The 24,424-nt window shown below is 39.6% G+C and overlaps 1 protein-coding gene across 1 annotated transcript in view; it reads left to right on the top strand.

Annotated features, from left to right (window-relative positions):
• The window catches only part of DAD1 (defender against cell death 1), a 39,701-nt gene extending 29,764 nt beyond the window's left edge, over positions 1-9,937 (top strand). The window contains exon 3 of the mRNA XM_027843146.1: positions 9,688-9,937. The gene's annotated coding sequence lies outside the window, so the exon portion shown is untranslated. The remainder of the gene's footprint in view (positions 1-9,687) is intronic.
• The last annotated feature ends 14,487 nt before the right edge of the window (positions 9,938-24,424 follow it).

Raw genomic sequence — 24,424 nt, 5'->3', positions numbered from 1 at the left:
CAATTCTAGATTGGTCTATAAAATCATTCCATATATAGGTAAGCTGCTTATAGAAAACTTTTCAGAAACTACCAAAGGGATTTTTTTCGCAAGGGCTTTCATTTCACCTTCTATTCTGCTCCACTGCCATTTCATCCACACTTACTTTGGGCTTTCTAATACCGTTAACTCAGGTCTGTGTGCAAACACATCCATAATATGGTTTCCAAGTGAGTTTGTGTAATTTATCGCAACCTAGGAAGAAGAAGACAAAAAGTTTGGGCATCCTTAACAGATAAAAATCAAGTTTGGTAGTTGTGTGGGAGAAGGGGACTGAAACACTTGACTGAATGTCATATATCTATGACATTCTGACTTTGCCAGAACTTGGGGTTATCTATAAACCAGAATCTAATTTAAATGGGAAAAATTAAGACAATTGGAATTATGTAGCAAAATAGTAATACTAAAAGCTGACATTTATATAGTGTTTTAAAAGTACTTTTCCTATATTATTTTGTACAGCATTTACTGTCTAAGGACCTACTACTATATACTGTCCTGGGTGTGAAAGATATAAATACAAAGAATGAATCAGTCCCTACCTTTAAGAAGTTTACATTCTGTTGAAGGAGACAGCATGTTGGCATATTAATAATACAAGATGGGGAGGTGCAGTTCATGGGTTCAGAAATGACTTTGTATAGAAGTATTGAGCCATCTCTGAGGGGAATAGAATCCTTCCTATGAGAAGGATATGTGGAGAGAGTTTATTCCAGGCATAAGGAATGGCTGGTAATGAAGATGAGAGATAAAGTTTTGTGTGTGAGGAACAAAAAGTGCTGTATTACAGATTTTGTAAAGGGGAGAGTACATAATGAGGTTGGAAAGATAGTTTGGGGGAAGGACTTTTAAAGCTAAGAAGATTATATTTTATCTTAGGTATAATATGGGGCAACTGGAATTTTTTAAGTAGAGGAGTGAACTGGTCAGATACAGACTATGGGCTCAAGGAAAATTGTTTTGGCAGTTGTCTGGGAAGAGACTTAGCAGGGAGAACAAACAGGAGGTCATTGTAATAGTCTAGATGAGAAGTGATGAGAGCCTGAATGAAAATGAATAGACAGAAAAAGAGTCAGATGAGAAAGATGTTGAGATAGGAACAGAGGATTTAACAAATGATTGATTATGTGGAAGATAGTAAGGAGTTGAGGATTATGTCAAAATATAAACAAGAGATATTAGAAAAGTTATGGTATCTTTGATAGGAATAGGGAAGTTTGGGAGAAAAGATAAATCAATTTTGGTTATATTGAGTTTGATATATCCCTGGGCCATCTAGTTTGAAATATCCCATAGGTAATTTGGTAATGTGGGCCTAAAGTTCAGGGGAGAGACTGAGGCTGGAATGTATATTTATGTGTATAGAGATGATAATTGAACCTATGGGAGCTGAAAGGATCACCAAGTGAGAAAGAAATAAGATTTGGCAGTGGGGGTGGTTATTTAGGATAGAACCTTAGGGAACACTTCCAATTATAGGGCATGATATGGATGATGAAACAGTAAAGGAGACTGAAATGCAGCTGTCAGGCCTGTAGAATGTAAACCTTGAGAGAGTAGTGTCATGAAAACTTGGAGAAGAAAAAATATCCAGGAGTAAAAAGTGGTCAGTTATATCAGTGTGGTAGATAGGTCAAGATAAATGATGGTTGAGAAATGACCATTAGATAGAGACCATTGATAACTTTGAAGAGAGCAGTTTTCAGTTGGTTGATGTAATGGGAAAAGGAATATATCACAAAGAATTGAGGAGTGAGTGGAGGCAATGGGTATAGATATCTTCTAGCTGTTTGGCTAAGAAAGGGAGGCAAGATAAAAGACTATAGCTTGAGGGAAAGTTGTGGGGAAGCAAGCTAGTGATACATATTTTTTGAGGATGAGGGAGTCTTGGGCATACTTAAAGACAATAGAAAAGATAGTTGAAGATTAGAGGGGAGGAGTGATTGAAGGTTCAGTCTGCCAGAGAAGATTGGTGCAATTAGGATCGAGAGCACATGTCTAGGTCTTGGCAAGGAGAAGGGGTATCTCATTATTAGAAATGGAAGGAAAGAAGAATTGAGTGGGAGATGGTATGAAGGGGTTTGGAGATGAAGGGAGAGGAGGAAGTGAATGGCCTCAGTTTTCTCAGTAAAGTAAGAGGTCAGGTCCTCAGATGAAAGGGAAAGTGCGTAGCTTATGGAGAGAAGAGGAGGTTTGGAATAGTTTCTTTGGAGAATAAGAGAGGGAATCCATTAGGGAGATAAAAAGATTGCTTTGCTGTAGGGAGAGCCCTGTTGAAGTTGAGACTTTTCTAGTTTTATTCAGCAATGTGTAAGCAGAAGTAGAAGATAGAGATGTGGAAGTAATCTAAAGCTAGGGTTTGGCAGGGAATGAGTGGTGGTAGGACAGTTGGGTAAGGAATTTGGGAATAATGGAGTTGAATTGTTTAGAAGTATAAGTTCTACATTACATTGGGAAGATAGAAAAGTGAAGTGAGGTTGCTAAGTGATGTTTGCAAAGGGAGAATCTGGAAGTAGCACTGGCAAATAAGGAATATTTTGATTTCTTCTCTAAGACCAATGTATTAAGGGGTGTGAGTGAAGGTACAGTTTGGGGCTGGAGAGGATGACTAGGAATTCAGTGTCTTCTGGGAAAAGCCAGGACTCAGAGCAAGTAGATGGAAGGCTTATGAGAAAATTTCATCCAGAATGAAAGGAGTTGGGTTTTTTGTTTTTGTTTTGTTTTTTTTTCATTAAGAAAAGAGCATTCCAGAGGGCATAGTAGAAATGATCAGAAGAGTTGGTATGAGATGTGGATAGCATATCGTTGAGGAAGAAGAAGGGAATGATAACTGGAGGTAGGAGTTGGGTATAGTTGACCCCCAGATAGCTAGTAATTAAGTAATACAGAGATAGAGATAGAGAGAAAAGGGTTGGAGGGGTGGTGGTGGGAGTTTGTTAGCCATAGAGGTTGTAGTGGGTGACAACCCTGTGAATTAGATATAGTGATTTTTAAATATAGGTACCTATAGTAGGTACTTGGGTAGTGATTCTTTTTCAGGGTGCATCGTAACAAAGTTTTAATTGTAGAATTCTGTTGCTCTACATTTTACTCCTTCATTATAAGACTTCCTATCTACATGGAATTTATTCTAGTAGAGGGATTAAAATATTAATAGTAGTTCTAATAATAGTAGTTCACATTTACATAGTACTTTAAAGTTTGCTGAACACTTTAATGGTTCTGTGAGGCAGGTAGCAAAAAGCATTTTTTTCCATTAAAGGAGAATTGGAGAGAACAATAGGAGCTTACATTTTTATAGTTATTTAATAAGTTTAGAAAACTCCTTACCTATATTGCCTTATTTAATTTATATAACAACTATGTGGTAGTCAGGGGAGGTGAGGAGAGGAGAATGTAGATATTTTCATTAACTGATGAGAAAATATTTATAAAAATTATAAATCTGAGTTGGAAGGATTTCTAAGTCCATCTAGTTCCACCTGTACCTGAATGTCTTTAAGACATTCCTAACAAATGTTAATCCATCCTTCACTTGCAGACCTCTAGGAATATAGAACCCACAGCTTTCTGAGGTCTAGCCTCAGAATTTCTGAATAACTTTTTCTTAGATCTAGTCAAAATTTGCTCACGTACTTTCTCTGTTATCCCTGGGTCTGCCCTCCTGGCTAAGAGAAATGAGTCTAATCTTTCTTTCACGTAACAGTCCTTCAAATACTTTTAGACATCTGGAATGTCTTACCTATTCCCTTCTTTAGACTAAATAGCCCTACTTCCTTCAACTAATTCTCATATGGTGAGGTCTCAAGTTAATTTTAGTTTGGTAAATATTTAACAAGTACCTGTTATGTGTTTGGTACTGGGGGATACCAAGGCAAAAGGAAGTCCTTGACTTTGGGAAACTTATGTGCTACCTTGGGGTTGGAGAATGAGGAGGCCTCACCATTCTGGCTAGTCTTCTTGAGTGCTTCTTTTTGTTGATGTCTTAAAAGGTGGCAGCTAAAACTAAACATAGGCATGATCTGACCCAAGGTTGGGACTGACCCTTTTCTTGTTTTGGGCACTCTGCCTTTCTTAGAGAACATTGGCTTTTTTTGGCTGTTGTGCCTGAATGGCAGTCTACCAAAAACCTCAAATCTTTCTTATGTAAAGTATTGTCTAGCCAGATTTCCTCCATCTGGTATTTGATATATATTTTTTCCTTTTGGGAAGTTTATTTGAAAATTGCTAATAAAGCAAAATAATAGAATTCTTTCCTTCAACTTGGCTCAGCATCCAGCCAGAAGAAAACTTGGTACATACAGGGTTTAAACTCTGATTCCTTCCCTATCTCTGTATACCAGTACCCAAATATTGTTCCTCCTGTAAGTCAAGTAAAGGGAACAAGCATTTATTAGGTATCTATTATGTGCCAGGCATCATATTGGTGATAGAAAGAAAAACAAAATGTGGTCCTTGCCTGCAAGGAGCTCATAATGTTATAGGATGATACAAAAATAATCAGCTGTTTAGATTGAAATTTATTTATCTGGCAAAGGAATTCAAAGTAAACAGAAATTAGAAAAGAACAGAATAAGCTTGGGCATAAGCTTTTTGCCCTTTGGTCAGAGAGGAGGGGGAAGAAAGGGAAGACCATAGTTCACAATCTTGTGGTATTTGATGTTCTGAAACCAATTATCAGACTTCACATTTATTCCTATTATATTTCATCTGAGATTTGGCTTATCATGCCAGCCCACTGAGATATTTTTGATCCTAACTCTGTCACATTGACATGTTAGCCATCTAACCATCATCATCACTTACTATGATCACATAAGTAATAAATAGCAGAGCCTGAATTCAAATCCATGTCTTCTCATTCTTAAGTCCATTGGTTTTTTCCCTTCCTCTCCATAAGCATTACAAAGGACTTCAAGTGGAAAAGACCTCAAGCCTTAGGGTTGTAGTTTCAAGACTGTGTGACCTTGATTAAGGCATTTGACTTCATTGGGCCTCAGTTTCCTTATCTCTTCAATGAGGGTGTTGTATTATATGACCTCTAAGGTTGCTTAGAATTCTCAGTCTATGTTCTTATGATTCTATGACTGTGTTCTACTAGTAACAATCCTCTAGTATATTCCTATATATTTTCCCTTTTTAACTGTGATCATTTTAACAATAAAAATATACTAAACATAAAGTTACCAATATCAGCTTGTCAGTAATTCACTCTTTATCTCCTTCTGATTTCTATAATTGTGCATTCTCATATGTATAAGTGCTTATTTTTAAAAGATATTTTTAAATTTATAGTGGGTAACTGCTGCCCAGGAGAAGGACTGGCTGTAGAGAATGAGCTGAACACCTACTGCTGTCAGCTTTTTTGAGTTCTACAGTGAGATACAATGATGTAGAAATTCCATGAGTGGGAATGGGCTGCTATTCTTTATACTCTTCTGCCATCTAGTGGCATTTTCATTTCATATTGCTGTGATGTGCAAGAACTTGAAGTGTGGGGCAGGGAACTCGGCATTTTGGTCAGCAAAACTTTGTTTCCTTCTAGTCGAGGGAGGGCAGCAGAGATGCAAGAGCCTTTGAGTGAAAAAAAAGTTGCCTTTTCCACACGTGGGCAGTGTAGAGTAAAGACCAAGAAAGGGGTCTTTTTTCAAAATAAGAATTCAGCTTCATATTTCATTAGACGTAGAAGTATAGGATATCTAGGCCACAGAGCAGATTTCTTAACCTTTTTTTGTGTGTCATGTATCCCTTATCAGATTTGTTTTTTAAATGCAAAAATAAAGTATATAGAATAGCCAAATAAAAAAAAGCAATCAAATTCCTGGACCCAGGGTCCACAGAGTCTGTAAAGAGCTGGGTAGTACCTCAGAAAACATCAGGTCCAGCCTCCGGTAGTGTAGCTCTTTCCTTTATTTCTGTGATGAGATCCAAGATCACCTTTTGTGTTCTGGATTCAACTGCCCTTGACGATAACCTTTTACTAACACTACCCATAATAGTAACAACCAAAGTGCCGACTCTGTGCTAGACACTAATATGATATTAGAGTGAAATAACCCATGCCCTCAAGGAGCTTATATTCTTATGTAATCCATACCATATCAGATAATACCCCCAACACATACAGTTGGCAAAGCACTTTACATGTTATCGCATTTGAGTTTCACAACAGTCCTATGAAGAAGTTGGTACTGCAAGTCTTATTATCCCTATTTTTTTAGATGATGAGGAAATTGAGGCTCAGAGAGTAAGTGATTAGAGCAGTTAGTATATAATTAGTAAGTAGCAGTGGTGGGATTTGAACCCAGCCCTTCCAGATTATAAGCCCAGCATTCTTGCCTACAGTATTCCCTGTATTTTGTAAAATGACATTTAGGTGTATTAGTATTCCTTTCCCCACATGGCTTCTACCTATTTAAGAGGTGAAGTTAATTCCTTATCTTTATTACTAAATATTTTTGATATAATTTAGAATAATTACTAGGAAAACATTTTCTCCTCTTTCCTACTGAAAACCCTATCCTCTGATTATAGTTTAACATAAAGTTTTTATATTAGAGATTTGTAAAAGAATTTGTCATACATATATTTGTGTGTGTGTGTGTGTGTGTGTGTGTGTGTGTGTTTGGACTTGAATGTCACTACCTGTGTGATCTTGGCTTCTCTGGGTATGTTTCTTCATTTTTTAAATGAAAGGGTTGAATTAGACGGCCTGAGGTTCCTTTTAACTCTGTGCTTCTGTGATTGTTATTTTGACTTCCTGTGTCCATTTCCCTACCTGTAAAATAGAGTTGGTGACATTATGTGACATTTCATTGTCTATGGGGTCAAGTGCAAAGTGTTTTGGGTGAAAAGAATTACATACTGAAAAGCCCATTGATGTTAGAGGCAGTTTGACCTAATGTAAAGACCACTTGCCATTGTTGACAGTAATTGGCTGTGTGACCTTGGTTCACTTAATTTCTCTGGATCTCTGTTTCTTCATCTCTAAAATGAGGGGGACTAGACAGGTGATCTCCAAGTTAGCTTTAGCTATAAAAATCTTGTTCTAATGTAAGTGTTATCATTGTGTTTGAGGTTTGGTTTCTGTACTGTGTTTATCATTGTTTGAAGGATACATGCTTTTTAATACAGTCATTTAATCTCATTCATACTTTTTACTTTTATTCTCATGCTCCAGTGACTCCCTCATTGAGATTGGACAAAAGTAAGGGAGCAGTTTTGCAGCATAGGGATTTTTATCTAACATGTAATGCATAGGTGATTCTTTGTGACCAATACCTGTTTCATATTAATTTTGAGGATTCTTTTCATCAAAGACTAATGAAAAACTATAGTCTTTCATTTTAGTCTTATAAATTACATGGCAAATGTTAGGCTTGTTACTTTTTTATAAATGGCAAAACTGAGGTCATAGAATGATATGATTTAGGACTGGAAGGGAACTTAGACCATGCTATCCAACTCCTTCATTTTACATTTGAGTAAGTTAAGGCTCAGAGAGGTTAAATTACTTTTTCATATTGACCAGCTCTGCTTTTATTTTTGCAATTTATTTTTATTGATTGGATCCAGGATGAAAACCTCCTCATTCTGACAGATTTCAAAGGAGATCCAGCTTTGTGAGAATTTGTTTGGTAATACTGCCCATTCAGAGCTCACTATTCACAAGAATAAAAGTTCCAAATGGAAATGATTTTGTAAAGCCTTGTATTATGTGTGTGCAGAAATTAATTCCTTATACATTGTCATAGATTGCTCTAAGCTTATTAAAAAACTGATCTAATCACTGATTTTTTTTCCTCTACAGGTAACTCTGCTATTTTGTATTTTTCAGCATTAGGGGAGGGAGATTGTATAAGTCAGGTTCCCAACTTGTCATTCTTCTCTTGTGCTATTAAGCTGAGTTCATTTTTATTGGTTTAACTTTTCAAGGGTTGTCACCACCTCTACTTTCATGGCATCACCTTGGAAAATGGTTTTCACCTAAAAAAGGAAATGGCAGGAGCTTTATTCAGTTCTCAGAAAATTGTCATCCAGGAGATTCTTTGTCCCTGAGTCAGTTTTGCCTTGGTGGGCCACATTGAAGCATGCTATTCATATTCACCAAGGGACATTTCTTACCACCTCCTATCACTGAATGTAGGATATTTTATAGAACTTCATTTTGATGAATGAGAAACTCACCATGTGTTCTAAACTGTATTTTTATTCTAAATTTGTTGAGCATTTTTCTTTTGACTGAAATACCCTCGTCAGTCTAATGCTCTTAATTAGCACTTCCTGGGGAACAGGGAAATGGCCAACGTTGGTGAATTTGCATTCAATAAACATTTATTAGGCTTGGGTTTAGTTTGCATTGGACAGGACATAACTTTGAAAAGTTGAATGGAGCTAGTTGTTGAGATCATTGTGTGTTTAAGTTAGGACGTTGATAACACCATCTGGTGCAAATGTTGTGTGAGTAATATATTCATGCTACTCCCTTTCTCCTGATTCTCACCCCTCTTGTCACAGGAGTGTTCCACACTCATGTATTTTAATAAAAAACATCATTGGTGACTTGATTCAGAAGAAACAGTCAAAAAAGTGATAAAATCTTATCTCTAAGCTCTGACCCTGTAGATCCACTAACCCCATATATAAGATCAGATGGTCTTCTTTTCCCTTCTGTGACTCTTTTAGCTTTTTACTCAGGACAGCAGAGCCCTGAACTGCAACAACCTATTAGCCTGGTACCATCACTCCACTAACAGTTAACCTTTTCACTTCAGGCATATTCTTCTCTTTCCTTTTTATCTCTCTCTAACAAAAGGGAGCTTATTTATGTGTATATATATATTATATGTTGTGTATATGTATGTGTGTGTGTGTGCGTATGTCCTTTTTGTATATTGATTCCTTTTTGAACCCCCTTTGGGTTGGATGCTTCACCTTATTCTGCCTTATTCTGTTCCCTAACCCCAAATCTAGAATGGAAGGAATGCTATGTTTTAGAATCTGAAATTGTCGTGGTGGAAGAGACTTCAGGAATTACCTAACACTTTTAATTAATACTAGAGGAAACTGAGGCCTAGAGTTTAACTGGTGGCATAGTGATAGAGTACTGGACATGGAGTTAGGAAGAACCTGAGTTCAAATCTTGCCCCTGACACAGAGTTGTGTGACCCTGATCAAATCACCTAATCTCTCTTAGCTTCAGTTTCATCAGTAAAATGAGAATAATCACAGCACCTAACTCAAGAGGGTTGTTGTGAGGATCAGATTATATAATATATTTAAAGTAAATTTCTTTGGGCAAGGTTGCATAGCTAGTTATTGGTAAAGCCAGCATTGAAGCCTGATTGGTAATCTGTGGCTTCCCCTGTTGTAAGTAGGGTTTTCTTGCATTTAGGATTCATGTCTTTGGAGGTTCTTTTTGGTACCTTCCTTTCCTGCAAACTTGCTTCCATGTGCTAGTGGAAACACTTTGCACACTAGTGCTGAATTACATCTACTGCTCATAAATCAGATGATAGGGCTTGTCTTCTGTCTTTTAGGGATTTTGAGTTTAGGGTAGGAATTTGGTAGATCATCTGTAGTCCCTAATAGATTTTTAAAAGGTATTGGATGTCTATTTACCTGCATTCTTTTACTGTTTTTCAGATTTTCACTTCATGGGTTCTCGGATAGAAATGACATCACTTGAGGACAAGCAGATTTTCATACTTCACACTTACAACTTACTGCAGACATCATTTTATTTTGAAGTTCGTGGTGGGAAATACAGGGAAGATTCTGTACCATTCTTCCTCTGAAGTACTTTGTAATGAGCATTTAACACCATGACCTCTGCCATCCCCTCACTGTAATAACCTGTTTGCCTTCCAAATAAAGTGCTTCTTGTTAGTCCTCCCTTGGCTTTGTGTTTTGATTTTATTTTAATCTGGTACTGGAATCCTTTGCTTTATATGTTCCCCATAGCAAAGCCTTTAAAAGGCTGACAATATGCAGTGAATAATGAGCCTAACATAACCTTCTGGTTTTCATTAAATGCAATTGAAATTGGTAAAAGGCTGTACTTGCGTCCTTGGAAAACTGAAATCTTTTGTCATCTTTTAGAAGACAATCCCTTAATAATTTCTTAGAATTTGTACAGGCAGTCCTTGATTTTATGACAAAATGCATCCCAGGAAACCTGATCATAAAAAGGTTTGTCATAAATTGAACTGGCTGAATGGTAGTGTTCATCACACAAGGGAGTGGGTATAAGTGGTGGGAAGTAAAATGCAGGTCTAAGTAGGCAGTGTTGAAAGAGAGTAGTGAAATGTAAACTGGAGAAAAGTAGGATTGTTTGTGTGGTGCTTTACACTTTCCAAAAATACTTCCATATGTTATCTGACTCTCATGATTCTGAGGTAAAGGGAGTGCTATCACATTTTGATAAATGAGGAAGTTGGAGGCATAGGGTTAAAATGACTTATTGCTGGGAAGAGGCAGGACCAGAATGCACGACTCCTGATTTCTTCTTTAGGGATATTTCCCGTACACCATGCTGGACAAACCATGTTTAGCTGCAGAAAAAACAAGATTATACTGAAGGCTCTACTTTTAAAACTTGAATGTTTTAGCTAGGGAGCCTGTGTTGAGAATAAGATTGAGAGGCTCATGGGGTGGTTAAAGAGCTTTCATGTGTCTTTGGCTTGTTTATAAAGGCTAAATAGGATAAAAAGTGGATGCATTAGATAGAAATGGCATTTAGTACTACAGTATATTCTTACTGAAACCTGAGATTAATGGGTTGAAAATTTAGGAATGACATATTTCCATTATTCCTAAATATGGGTATCCCTTAAGATTGTTCTGGGCTCTTTTCTCTCTTCACTCATCCTTGGGTTTAAGCATCTGTGCAGATGACTCCCAATCTATTCAGCTCTGATCTCTGAGACTTTGGTACCAACAAAATCATCAACTGCCTTCTGAACATAGTATCATAGGTTTTAAGGCTAAATGGGACATTTGAGGTCATCTAATACATCTGTTTTACAGATGAGGAAACAGGCCCAGGGAGGCAAACTCAGTGTCACACAGGTAAAAAGTTAATGGCAGAGTTAGAATGAAATCTCAGTTTATCTGGTTCCAAATCCAGTGATCTTGTCTGTACACCAAACTGCCACATCTTTACCTGAGTATCCCCCAGCATACCAAAATCCACGTGCTCAAAATGGAGCTTGTCTCTTCTCCTTAAATTCACCCCTCCTCTAAACTTCCTGTTTCCATTGGGCACCACCATCCCAGTACCCCAAGTTAATTATTGTTAGTGTGGAGTCATCCTACTCTGCAACTTGTTTTGAATCTGTCTCCTGTCCCCTCCAAGCCCTAATCTAGTTCAAACCTTTATTACTTCTGAATGGGCTATTGCAATAGCCTTCTAATGCAGTCTTCCTTTCTGTACACAGTAGCCAAGGCCCAGAGACCCAGATGGGCCTGACCATATTACTTGTTGCTCAAAAATCATTAATGGATCCTTATTTCCTCTGGGATAAAATGTGAACTCTTTAGCTTGCATTTAAAGCCCTCACAATCTGTCTTCAGCTCACTTTTCCAGACATTTCATATTATTCCCTTTTGTTACATTCTATATTCTGACTAAACTGATTGACTCGATGTTTCTCAAACACAATGTTTCAAGTCTCTCTCTCTCTTTTTTTTTTGTACAGGCTGTCCTTCATGCCTAAAATGCACTCTCCACCTCAGCCTCCTATAACCTCTCTCCAGCTTCCTTCGAGGCTCAGCTCAGGTGTCACCTCTTACACAAAGCCTTTCCAGATCTCCACATCTGTTGGTGCTTTCTCCCACCTCAAATTACCTTATATACATTGGTTACATCAATGTTATTACCATAGCATGTAAGCTTCTTGAAGGCAGGTACTGTTCAGTTTCTTTGTGTCACTTGTGCCTAGTTTATTAAGCACGTACACAAAGTAAATACTTATTGTTGAATTGGCCTTTCACGTTTTTGCAGCAGTCACTTGCTTTGGAACTGAACTGGGGAAAAACACCTTGTGGGGGACATAAGGAGGAATGTCTTCTGAGACTCTTGTGCCAGAGGAGGAGACTGAAATGTAGATATAGATGACTACTTTGCATATTTACTTGGGTCTTTCTAATTAGATTTCTGGAAGTAACAGCAGGTGGGTGATGGGTGGTGTCTGATTTAAAAGGTTAACAGTACTCTCACTTAAAATGAAGCAGGTCCTATCCACTCCAGTGGGTGGGAATTTCACCACAGTTCTCTGGTTTGGGCTTAATGTACATCAACATAATACTGAAGTTTGCTTCTCTTCCTGGAATATAATTTCTTGAATCAGATGAATCAGATACCTTGTATTGATCTTCAAATTCAGCTGCACTGGCAACCTGGTATAGTGGAAAGAACATGTTATTTTGAGTCAGGACTGCCAAGCACATAGTAGGTGCTTAAATGTTTTAGAATTGGATTAGGTTCAAATCCTGTCTCTTCTACTTAGAACTTCTGTGGCATTGGGGAGATCACTTCATCTTTCTTGGGCTTTAGTTTGCTTATCTATAAGTGAGAGGCTGAACTAGGTGCTAAGATCTCTTTTCCAGATTCTATGATCTTTGTTTTGCATTTCTATGGTGCTTTGTACATGAGTACTCAAATATTGTATTGAATGTCAAAAGCATTGATTTTTAAAATTCTGTATTGGCTGTGAGCTATGACCTTGCATTTGCAGTTTTCTTTGTTTTCTTCTTCTCCAGCCCAATACCTCTATAGGGTGGGTTTATTTTTGTTTAGCGTGCTCTGTGTAGGGCCGGAAGTATTTACCACAACCCCTGTACACAACCTATTCCCTGCTATTCTCTGAAATGGCAGGAAGCCCAGCACAGAACAACTCCAGCCTACGCATTTCCTGTCCCCTATCACATGGAAACCATCTCTCTTGTTTTCTTCTTTTAACAGCTGACACCCATGGTCTCCTTGCTGATCAACCTCTTTTATTTCAGTCTTCAAAACATGTTTTTAAATTGAGTGAAAAAGTAGGGAGGTCACGAAAGCCTGTTTTCTTGCCTTTGGAACCTTAGCAAACTTCCTCAGGCAGGTTATATCTTAGGCTAGTAACCTTCTTTCTAAAACCTAAAGTAATTTTACCCCTAGTAACCTTGTGGCTTTCCAGTCTGGATTTAATATTGGTTTAAACTGTCGGGATAAATGGCTTTTGGATTTTGTCCTGGGCCACTGCAGTCTCCTAAATGCTCAGTCCCCTTTAAAAAAAAAATTCTCTCCCCATTGAGGGTAAAATGATGCTTTGGAAGCTACCTGACAGTTGGGTGGTACTGTGATGAGAGGGAAGAAGAAATCAGTTCCCAAATTGAAGAAATGACTAGTTAGTTTTATCTGAACTGAAGTATAAGTGGGTCAGAACTTGTGCTTATGGAACATAGAGATGAAAAGGAATGGAGGTATTTCTAAAATACCAGTCATCTGATCTAATTGTGAAAAAAGGTTACTATAATAATAATAGCTACCATTTCTATAGTGCATTACCTATATTATCTCATTTTATTCTCACAACAACCCAGCAAAGTAAGTGCTATTATTGTCCTCATTTTAAAGATGAAGAGACTTAGGCAAAGAAATGAAGTGCTTCACCTAGGGTCACACAATAAGTGAAGCTAAATTCAAACTCAGGTCTTCTGACTCCAAGGCCGGCGCTCTATTCACTGTGGCACCTAGCTGAGAGAAATGATGCTGTACACCCAACTGCACATCTAGTGCCACTGATTTTTAATAAAAGGATTAGTGAAGCTATTGGTAGGTCTTGTGCTTTGTTCTAGGAGAATGAGACTGACATCTCTCACTGAATTTTTACTGAGTTAAATAGACCAACCTTTGAACAACTTTTTTAATCTTAAGATACTAAAGATTCAGCAGTCTTTTGTTCATTTCCTCTTCAGCCTTCATTGTACCTAGTTTTTAATGGTAATGAGAAGGGGAGCAGTTGGTGGTCCTGTTCTTTAATCCTTAGAACTACACCTGTGAAGTGGAATATTTATTTGTAACAAATACCAGTCCTTTACCACCATCAGGAAACCTTTATAATATGCCTATTAAATATGTCACTGTGCTACTACTTATCCTGTGATCAGGGACAGAGTTCACATGTGGAAATAGAGGCAGAGAGAAAGAAAGGAAATGTGCATTAGACTAGGATTTGGGGGACATAGTCTTAAGAGTACAGTATTAGATACTAACTAGCTGGTTTGACCCTACGCTTCCTCCATCCCCATCCCAAAGTAGGACTAGACTACCTTGCTGGGACTACTGTACTCAGAAAAGCATAGGCCAGAAGTATAGTCATGACTGATTTTAACTCACTGTGTACCCTTGGGCAAGTCACAAGGAGATCTTGGCTTCCATGGGTTCAGTAATCATTTTTACACAGATAATTCCAAAATTTATATTTAACCACAATCTCTCCTGAACTCATCATCAATTTGTGTGGCTATCACTCTTAGTTATCCTGTAGACCTCTCAGATTGAACATGTCCAAAACACCTCATTTTCTCCTTTTGTACCCCACCCCTCCAACCTGCCTGTCCTCTAAACTTCCCTATTTCTGTTGACAGCACCACTGTTCTTCCAGTTACAAAGGTTTATAATATTGGAGGCATCCTTTGCTCTTCGCTTTCTCTCTTCCTTCATAATCTACTCACCAAGGCTTGTTGATTTTACCTCCACATTTCTTATACCTTTCCTTTTTTCCACTCATAGTCAACAACCTCTTGCCCCTGGACTTCAATAATAGCCTTCTTCTTACTTGATTTCCTTGTTTCCAGTCTCTCCTCTCTCTATTCTGTCTTCCACATAGCTGCCAAAATAATTTTTCTAAGGCATAAATCTCACCACGTCATTCTCCCATTCAAAAACTTCCTGTGGCTTTTTGTGGATAAAATACAAAGTCCTGAGCATAGCATTCAAGGCTCTTCACATTCTGGTTCCTCTGATGGAAAGAACGCTGGATTTAGGGTTAGGGTTTAGAGTTTAGAGCTTTCCTAGCATCGACACTTAGCTATGTGACCTTTGGCACTTCACCCCACTGCTCACGTGTAAAATAAGGGGGTTAGATTAGATCATTTGTAAGGTCTCTTCTAGCTCTAAATCTGATCTTCACCACGTCATTTCATACTACTTGTCCTGAACTCTGTGTTCCAGGCAAACTCAACTATTAACTGTTCTCTGAACTTGAAAATCCATCTCTGTGTATCCCGACTAGTTCTCATTTCACCTCATTTCTGCCTCATAATTCTTGTCTTCTAGTCTCCTCTGTGAAGCCTTCTCTGATTCCTGCCCTGCTTCTCCCAACACCTAGTTGTTAATGCTCTTGTCCTCCATTTTCTTTGTACTCTCCCCACTTGTGCATGTGCTATATCCTGCTCCTTTCAAGCTTGCTCTCTGAAGGTAGCAGCAACTATTTTATGTCTGTATACTCATTGCCTTGCACATAGAGATAGGGGCTGAACTTAGGATTTCATTTGTATAAGGAATTCTGGATAAGGCAACTCAGTACCAATGTACGTCAGCACCTTTTCTGCAACTTACAGTCTTTAAGAATAACTGCTTAGAGCACTTAGGCTAAGTGACTTGCCCAGGGTTACACAGTTAACATTCTAATATGTCAAGGTAGCACTTGAATCCAGGCGTTTTGGCTTCCAGTCCAGTTCTCTGTCTTACTCTCCTGCTTTGTACATAAGTAGGAATTTAATAATATTATAATATTGCTATATTACATTTATATATAATTTATTACATACTAAATAATAGTAAATGTTGAATTATTTCTTTCTCATCTCATATGGAAATAATTATAGTGAAATATGAAAAAAGTACTTTGAAAATATGTGAAATTTCAAATATATATGATTAGAACCTAAGCTCCTTGTATATAGGGATTGTTTTTTTCTTTGTATTTCTGTTTCCTGGGCACACAGAAACTTAATAAATGTTAATTGATTAATGAAAACTTTCCTTTGGTAGTTTATTCTATTGCTTCACTAACTTCACTGGAAGAAAGTCTTTTCTGAGGTTAAAACCGAATTCCCTCCTAGTGGGATTTCTTCCATTCATTCATCAAACAACTAAGATTCTACTGTGATAGTTCCAATTTATATAGTTTTAGCTAAAATGTGCATACCCTCAGGAAGCTTAGAGTATAAATAGCCAGTTCCTATTTATCCTGTCCTCAGAATGATAGTTGTTTTTCACTGTTAATGTATTTTTTCATGAATCTGATGTTTTCCTTCTCTTTTCATATTTGTATGCTGTTCACTTTGAATAATTTCATGTCTTTTCTTCCTTGATAAATTTGATGTTATGGGGAAAGGTAAAATTCCACCTGTATCACTTTGTTCTTAAAGGGATTTGCGTAGGTCTTTGAAAACCGGAAGGGACTTCTTTCCTGCATTTGGTTGCCTCTGATGTAGGCCACATTTCCTCCATTTCTGTGACATGTGATGATGTCAATAACAGATTCCATCTTACTGTGGCAAAACTCCGAAGAAACCTTTGGTTAAATGATCTTTCTTGCCTTGGTCTATTGCAACAAAAAGTGCTATCTTGAATGGAAACCACTGGCCCCAAACAAGGCTATTAATTTATCTGATCTAATCCAATAAGCATTTAGGCACTGTGCTATGTACTGGTGATACAAAGATAAAATGGAAAACAATCCCTGCCCTTAAGGAGCTTGGATTGACTGGGAATGTACTTCATACTGTTATGAGATTGTCCCCCAGAGTGGCCAAATACTAATTCTCTGTTCTTGGTCCCTGTAAAGAATGTTGGGGGCAGCTAGGTGGCACAGTGGATAGAGCACCAGCCCTGGAGTCAGGAAAACCTGAGTTCAAATCTGGACTCAGACACTTGACACTTACTGGCTGTGTGATCCTGGGCAAGCCACTTATTCCCAGTTGCCTCAAAAAATATAATGTTGGTTGCACCTTTGTGCTCAGGATCTACAAAGTCTATTCTTTAGGGGATTAAGTGGGCAGAATTCAGAGATCTTCCCTGAGAGGAAGGGGAAAGCAAAAAGCCTTTCTTTGTTATTCAAGATATATTGAGTTGCTATACATATTTTAGTATGGATACAAATATGCTAATGTGGGATTATAATTGTTCTCTCTACTGAATTTGAGGAAAAGTTGAATGTAAACAGAAATCAGGTGAACAATAGAAATAACAGGAAGTTTGGAATATGAGGCATATGAGATTAAAGGAATTGGGATTGATCTACCATGCAATATTCCTTCATGGACTTGGAGACAAAGGAGAACACTTAACTTTCCTAATCTTTGAAAACTATTATACAGAGGATGATGACCAGATGTTTTCCATCTTTACTGGAAGCAAAAAAATGGACTGGAGTTGTATAAAGAGGGGATTAGGTTAGTGTGAAAGAACTTCCAAATAGGGACTTTAAATTGTCAAATGGTTTATCAAAGGATACTGGGGTAAAAACAAGATTGAAGATTGTCATTAGTCTTTGATGCATTAGTTTATATTGGGAGTGCGGGGTGGGGAGGTGAGGCAAGGTTTATCCCTAGTAGATGACCTGCCAACTGGAGAATTCTGTGGCTTTACAATTATTCTTGGGAAAGTTGGTGCTAAAGGTCTGGAGCCTCCTCACCACTGACTGTACTCCAAGAGGACTTGTTATCCATAGCATATGGGAGACTTTTAAGAAATAGAGAAAGGCTGGGTGGGAATTAGAAAAGAAGAGGGCTGTATGAGAAAAAGAGGATTGCTTGAAACATTTATGGAGATATGATGGGATTCACTGGAAGGGCACAGTGTGTTACAGTATAACACCAAAAATACTGGAATTTAAAATCAAACCTTAAGTTTAGATCCACATAGCTATGATTGTTACCTTGCTAATGTGATATTTGTTTTAATTTGAAAACATATCCTAAAATATACTGTTTAGAAAATTGTTCTAAATTCTATCTCCCATACATATAGATGAGGAAACAGGCCCCGAGAAGTTTAAATGACTTATCCAGGGTCATTTGGGTAGTAAGTGGTAGAATCAGGATTTGAACATAGGTCCTCTGACTCTATATATAGCACTTTTCCTACTATACTGTATTTCTTTTGAAGGGAGTGTTCATATCTGGGATCATGGATCTATTGGTATATTGAAGTATTCACTAGAAGATTAATGTACATAGTTCAAGTATTACTAGCCCTATTTTGTAAATGAGAAAATTGAAGCCAAGAAATGGGAGTATTTTGCTCAAGGTGACTTGGCTAATAAGTGATAGGGCCAGCAATTACACAGGTCAAACTCCACTGTATTACAAAAGTGCATACCTAAGCCATCCTTACACTGAATATGATGGAGCCTCATTATAGCAAATGACTCTTTAAAACTGTCATAGGTGGGAAAGGAATGACAAAAACACCTTGAAAGAAGTTGTATCCATATTTTATCACTCAAATTTATAACTTTAGAGTATTGATGTTATGGCCAAATTGTGCTCAAAGGAACTGTAAACTCATAAGGGGGAAAGCCTGGGAAACTTCTATTACATTTAATATAAAGCTTGACATAAGGAAAAGCTTCTTAGCAATGAGAACTATCTAAAAGTGTGAGATACTTCAGGAGATAGTGAGTCCCTTCCATAGTAAAGGCCTTCAAACAAGGCCTAGATCACCACTTGCAGGCTAAATTGTAGAGCAATGGTATCAAGCTCAAATAGAAACAGGGCCACTAAACTATACATAAAGGATCCCTGCAAGCTGTATGTTGACTTAAAAAACTACATATTAATATTAGACATGTTCTATTGTATTTTTATTTATTTAGTTAAATATTTCCCAATTATATTTTACTTTGATTCTGGCTGTAGGAGAGTGTTGTGGGGGCTTTATGTGGTAGTGTGTTTAACACCTTTTTTTGTAGAGGCTAATATTATTCAGGGTAGCTAAGTGGTACAGTGAATAAAGTGTCTGGGCTGAAGTCAGGAAGATTCATCTTTCTGAGTTCAAATCTGGCCTCTGACAGGTATAACTGTGTGACCCTGGGTAAGTCATTTAACACTGTTTACTTCAGTTTTCTCATCTGTAAAATGAGCTGGAGAAGCAAATGGCAAACTACTCCAGTATCTTTGCCAAGAAAATCCCAAAAGGGGTCGCAAAGAGTTGGACACGACTGAAATGACAAGATTATTATTCAGATGTGTATTAGATTAAATGGCTTCTGAAGTCCCACTTCTGAGATTCTGGTTTTGGCAAGTGTGATGGAGATGGGTATTCAGGGCAATATCATGATGAAAGGAGTAAGTAAAAAGTAATATTTGCATGTCTTTCCTCTGCTTAAAAACCTTCATTAACTTCATTTCCCACTCTCTCCTCCCTCAGGCTCTGAAAGAGGTGACCTTCTCCCCTCTTATATATGCAGTTGATCTCATCCCCTCCTTTTGTCTCCAGCAGATTTCATCCTCAATCACCACTCCTACCTTTGAATCTTAAACCTCTATCTACTAGACCTACCCCTGCTGTCTTAAAAAATGCCCAAATCTCCTCCATCCTAAAACAAAACAAAAGAAACTTCAATAGACCCAACCACTTTATTGTCTTATATCTCCTTCACTTCTCAGACAAACTCCTTGAAGAAGCTAACCACACTCACTGTCTCGACTTCCTCTTTCTCTTTTGATCACTGAAATCCTTTGCAATATGGCTCCTAACCTCATGAAGCTTGCCAAATCTGAAGGTCTTTTCTCAGTCCTCATTCTTGCTGTATTTGACACCATTGATCAACTTCCATTCTATATATTCTCTCATATCTAGGTTTTTATGACTTCACTCCTGGTTTATTTCCTACCTGCCTGAATGCCTTTTCTCATTTGTCAACCATATCACATCCCTTAACTGTTCTCCAAGATTCTGTCCTAGGCCTTCCTCTCTCCCCTTTCCACCTTCATCCTTATCAGTTCCCATGGGTTTAACTATCACATTTGTCATACAGAAGATACAGATACTAGCTCACTTGAACTGTAAGCTTTCAGTTCCACTTTACTTATCTAGTGAACATTTCAAACTGGATATCCTAGACATCTTAAACTCAGGATGTTCAAAACTAAACTCATCTTTCCCCACAAACCTCCCTTCTTCCAAATGTCCCTATTTCTGTTGAAGGCCCCATCAAACCTTTCAGTCTCCTAGGTTCATAACTTTGGTATTTTTCTCAACTCACTTTCTCCCCACAGCCAGTTAGTTGTCAAACTTTGATATTTCTGCCTCCACAGCATCTGACCTCCAGACCCTTCTCTCCACTCACACAGGTACCACCTGAGTTCAGGCTCTCATCATTTCTAACCTAAAGTATTGCAAGTCTAATTCATCTCCCAGCCTCTCCATCACACAGCTGCCAAAGTAATTTTCCTTAAAGGTGGATTTGACCCCTACTCAATCAACTCTAGTGGCTTTCTATTGCCTCCAGGATAAAATATAAACTCTCTAGCTTTTAAAGCCATTCATAACTGGGCTCCGACCTTTTCTTTCCAATCTCATTAGACATTCTGCACCACCCCCCTCCCCGGTCTCCCTTTTCCACACTCTGTGTCTCATGCAAACTGACCTCTCAGGACACTCCATTTCCAAGAACCATGCCTTTGCATTGCCTGTCCAGCATTCCAGAAATTCTCTCTTTCAGGCTCAGAGTCCCTTTTTCTTTTAAGTCAAAACTCAAACACCATCTTCTGTATGAAGTCTTTCTTGATCCCACAATGCCAATAATGTCCCACTCAAATTACCTTGTATTTAACTACTTGCTATAAATTTATACTCACTTCCTATTCTGTATATAGTTATGTACTTGTCTTACCCCATTAGAATGTAAGATCCTTATAAGAACTGTTTCATTGTACAGTACTTGTATCCCTAGTGCCTAGCACAGTGTTTGGCATATAGTAGGCTCCTAATAAAATGCTTATTGATTCAGTAACTATTGCCTAATGAATAAAGTCAGTATTTCTTTGTACATGGGAGTATGTAGTGCTGCTTTCTTGTATAGCGGTCATTGGCACTTAATGGAATTGCTAGAAACAGGCATCATGTTCAGCTCAGGGCTGCAATCTAGGTCGACACTTTGGCCAGATCCTAGCCTGTCACCGAGATGGGCCAACTTAGTGTGATACAATATTATCTGAGGAAACAGTGAAGATTAGAGATTCAATCCAACATGTCTCTCCCAGCTCTGTGTTAGGCATCAGGCACAGGAAGACAAAACTAAAAAGTCCCTTCCCTCTCTGAGAACTTACATTCTTCTGGGGATGTAGTTTGGGGGCTTTCAACCAACTTGAGAACAGATTATATACAGCCTGGTGGCATCTTAGAGAAGGACCTGGGTTTGAATCCTGGCTCTGACACTACCTATGTGACCTTGATCTCCTTGCCTTGGTGCAGGCTTTCCTCCAGGCCTATCAATGCCGTCTCTTCTCACCTGTACCCCTTAAAATTCCTAGTTTTCTTCCTTAATTCCTCCTTAATTTTAAATTTAAAAGGCTAACAGGTTATATATGAGGCCCTTCCTGTTGCCTCCCCCTTCACAAGTGGCTCCCAACCTACCTTTGCAGCTTCATTACATTACCCCCACCCCCTTTTGCACACTGTTATCCCACTGAAATGGCCTTGCTACTACTGGACACTCAATTCCTCCCTCTCCCCCCTCCCCCCAGAATGTAACCCTTTCAGAATCCCTAGTTTCCTTTCAAGGTTCAGGAAGAAGCCTTTCCTGAATGTCCCAGCTGCTAGTGTCCACTACCCCTCCCCTCAATCACCTAATAGGTATTTTGTATATACCCAGTGCTTATATGTTATCCCACTATAGTGTAAACTCCTGGAGGGCAGGGACTATTTCATTTGTCTTTGCATAGCAGGCTTAATACTTGTTATATAAATGGTTATTCTTTTTTTCCTCTTCCCTTTACGTAGCTGTGTAACCTTCTGACCTTTGGCAAGTCACTTACCCTGTCTACCCCCAGTTACTCCATCAGTAAAATGGAGAGGATAAAAACAGCATCTGCCTCACAGGATTATTGGGAGCAAATGAAATATATATATATATATGTATGTATAAATACATTCATGAATATATATACATATAAACATCCATAAAATATATATGCATATAAACATTCATATACATATATTAAATGAAATGCTTTGCAAACCTTAAAGTAATATATATGTATATATACATATAGCTGCTGCTGCTACTACTACTACTACTACTACTATTAATAGTTTCTCTGTATAGAATCTAACTTTCTTAGGGACTGGGGCTGTCTTTGTTTTCCCAGCATCTAGCACAGGGCATCATACATAGTGGCTACTGAATAAATATTGAACTCTGCCTTTGTAACATCTCCTATACCTCTTCTGATAATGCTACCATCCTGGTCCAGGACCTTATCACCCACTGACAATTCCAATAACTTTTCTGGTTGGTCTTCCTGCCCCAAGACTCCCCACTCCAGTCCATCCTCCACTCAAGTGTTAAATTGTTTTTCCTAAAGCACAAATCTCACCACCCCATCCCTCCCTATTAAACTCCAGTGGCTCCCTATCACCTCCAAGATCAAATATAAAACCCTCTGTCTGGTGTTCAAAGCCCTTAATAACCTGGATCATTTCTACTTTTCTAGCATTCTCACAGCTTATTACTTGTCCACATACTCAGATGTAGCGACTGTGCCTTCTTCCTGCTCTTTCTACATTCCATTCCATTTCCTGGCTACAGCATTTTCACTGGCTTGCCCCCCATACCTTGGAACCCTCTCCCTCCTCATTTCTGTCTCCTGGCTTCCTTCAACAAAAGTCCCACCTTCTGCAACAAGCCTTTTCTAATCCCTCTTAATTTTAACACCTTTCCTTGGTTGATTATCTCCAATTTATTCTGCATGTATCTTGTTTGTGCCTAATTGTTTACATGTTGTCTTCCCTATTAGACTGTGAACTCCCCTTTGTATCCCCAGCACTTAGGACAGTGCCTGGCACACTGGCAATTAATAAATGATTGAGTGCCGGGCACACAGTAGGTACTTTATAATAAATGCTTCTTGATCGACGAATCGATCAAGTCACTTCACAGGACAGGACTCCAGTTTCCTCGTGTATAAAACGAGGTCACTGGTTGAGATGACCTCTAAGGTCATGACCTCTGGCAGTCCCCAGTCCTCACGCTCTCCTGCAGCTCAGCCTAACCCCGAGCAGGCAGCGCCCCCTGCTGCCCTCATCGCGCCAGGCCCCCGCTCCGGCTCGGCGCGGGGAGCACTCGGGCACCCCTGGATCTCGGGTCCGCTCCGCAGTTCCAGGGGCCATGAAAAGACAGAACCCGCGGCCCTTGGGAATTTCCCGGTCTAGAGTCGCGTCCCACAGGCGCCCATAGGCCTTCCCGCGCCAGCCTGGGCTCCTGCTTCTGCCCCGCGGGCCGTGAAGGCGGCGGGAGGCACTACCGGTGGAACGCGGGCGCCCCCAGGTGGGGCCCGGCGTGAACTGCGAGGGGCCGGGCGCCTCGTGGGCGCCGCTCCCGAAACCCTCTAAGTCTAGCGGTGGCAGGGGGATGAAAGAGCCCGAGCTGGGGCACACAGGCCCGCCAATGGCTGCCCTCTTAGGAGGAGCCGAGGCCAGTCCTCCGGGTGTCACGGGGCACCCCTTGGGACGGGGAGAGTGTGTGTAAGGCGGTGGCGTGTCGGGGGGCTTCCGGGCGCCCTGAGGGTCAGACAGCTACCATGCTTCCCACTCGAGCCTCGGCCCCTGAAGAGTAGAGGCGGAGCGCGAGCACCCGCCGCTTCCTGATCGTGACGTCACAGACGGCGGCTGGCGGCCAGGGCTTCTCCCTTCCCCACCCCCCCCAACCCCGAGGCAACAGCTTAGGGGTGGGGCGTGGCGAGTGGCTGGGCTTCGGGGTGGGGGAGGGGGCCCTAGTGCCGCCCTCGCGGCTGCGCACCAGTGGTCCGCGGTGTAACGGCCCTGCGCACCTGTCCCTGACACGTGGCCTCGGGAGATGGTATCTCGCTCAGGGCCCTGGCGCGAGCTGCACCTAGCGCCTCGGTATTTTTAACTCGCCTTTCCATAGGAAGTGGTTCCTGTGGGGGAGCTTCAAAGGATGACCTACTTGTCCTTGCTCAGCCGCAGCGACGTCACGGAAATGGGGCGAGGCCTCTCTCTGAGCCCCCACCCCCCACCCCAGGGGGTCGTGTCCCCTCCTCCACCCCCATCCAGCACCTGGGAGGAAGTGGTAGAGTTTTCCACTTCCTGCCCTACTTTGGGTTCCAGTGTCTGTGTCTGGCCTGTGTGTTAATTTAAACTCAA

This window comes from Vombatus ursinus, unplaced genomic scaffold (assembly GCF_900497805.2).
Source record: "Vombatus ursinus unplaced genomic scaffold, bare-nosed wombat genome assembly UNPS02014894.1, whole genome shotgun sequence".
Lineage (NCBI taxonomy): Eukaryota > Metazoa > Chordata > Mammalia > Diprotodontia > Vombatidae > Vombatus > Vombatus ursinus.
Note: the sequence above shows the minus strand (reverse complement) of the source record. Positions and strands in the feature narration are given on the sequence as shown.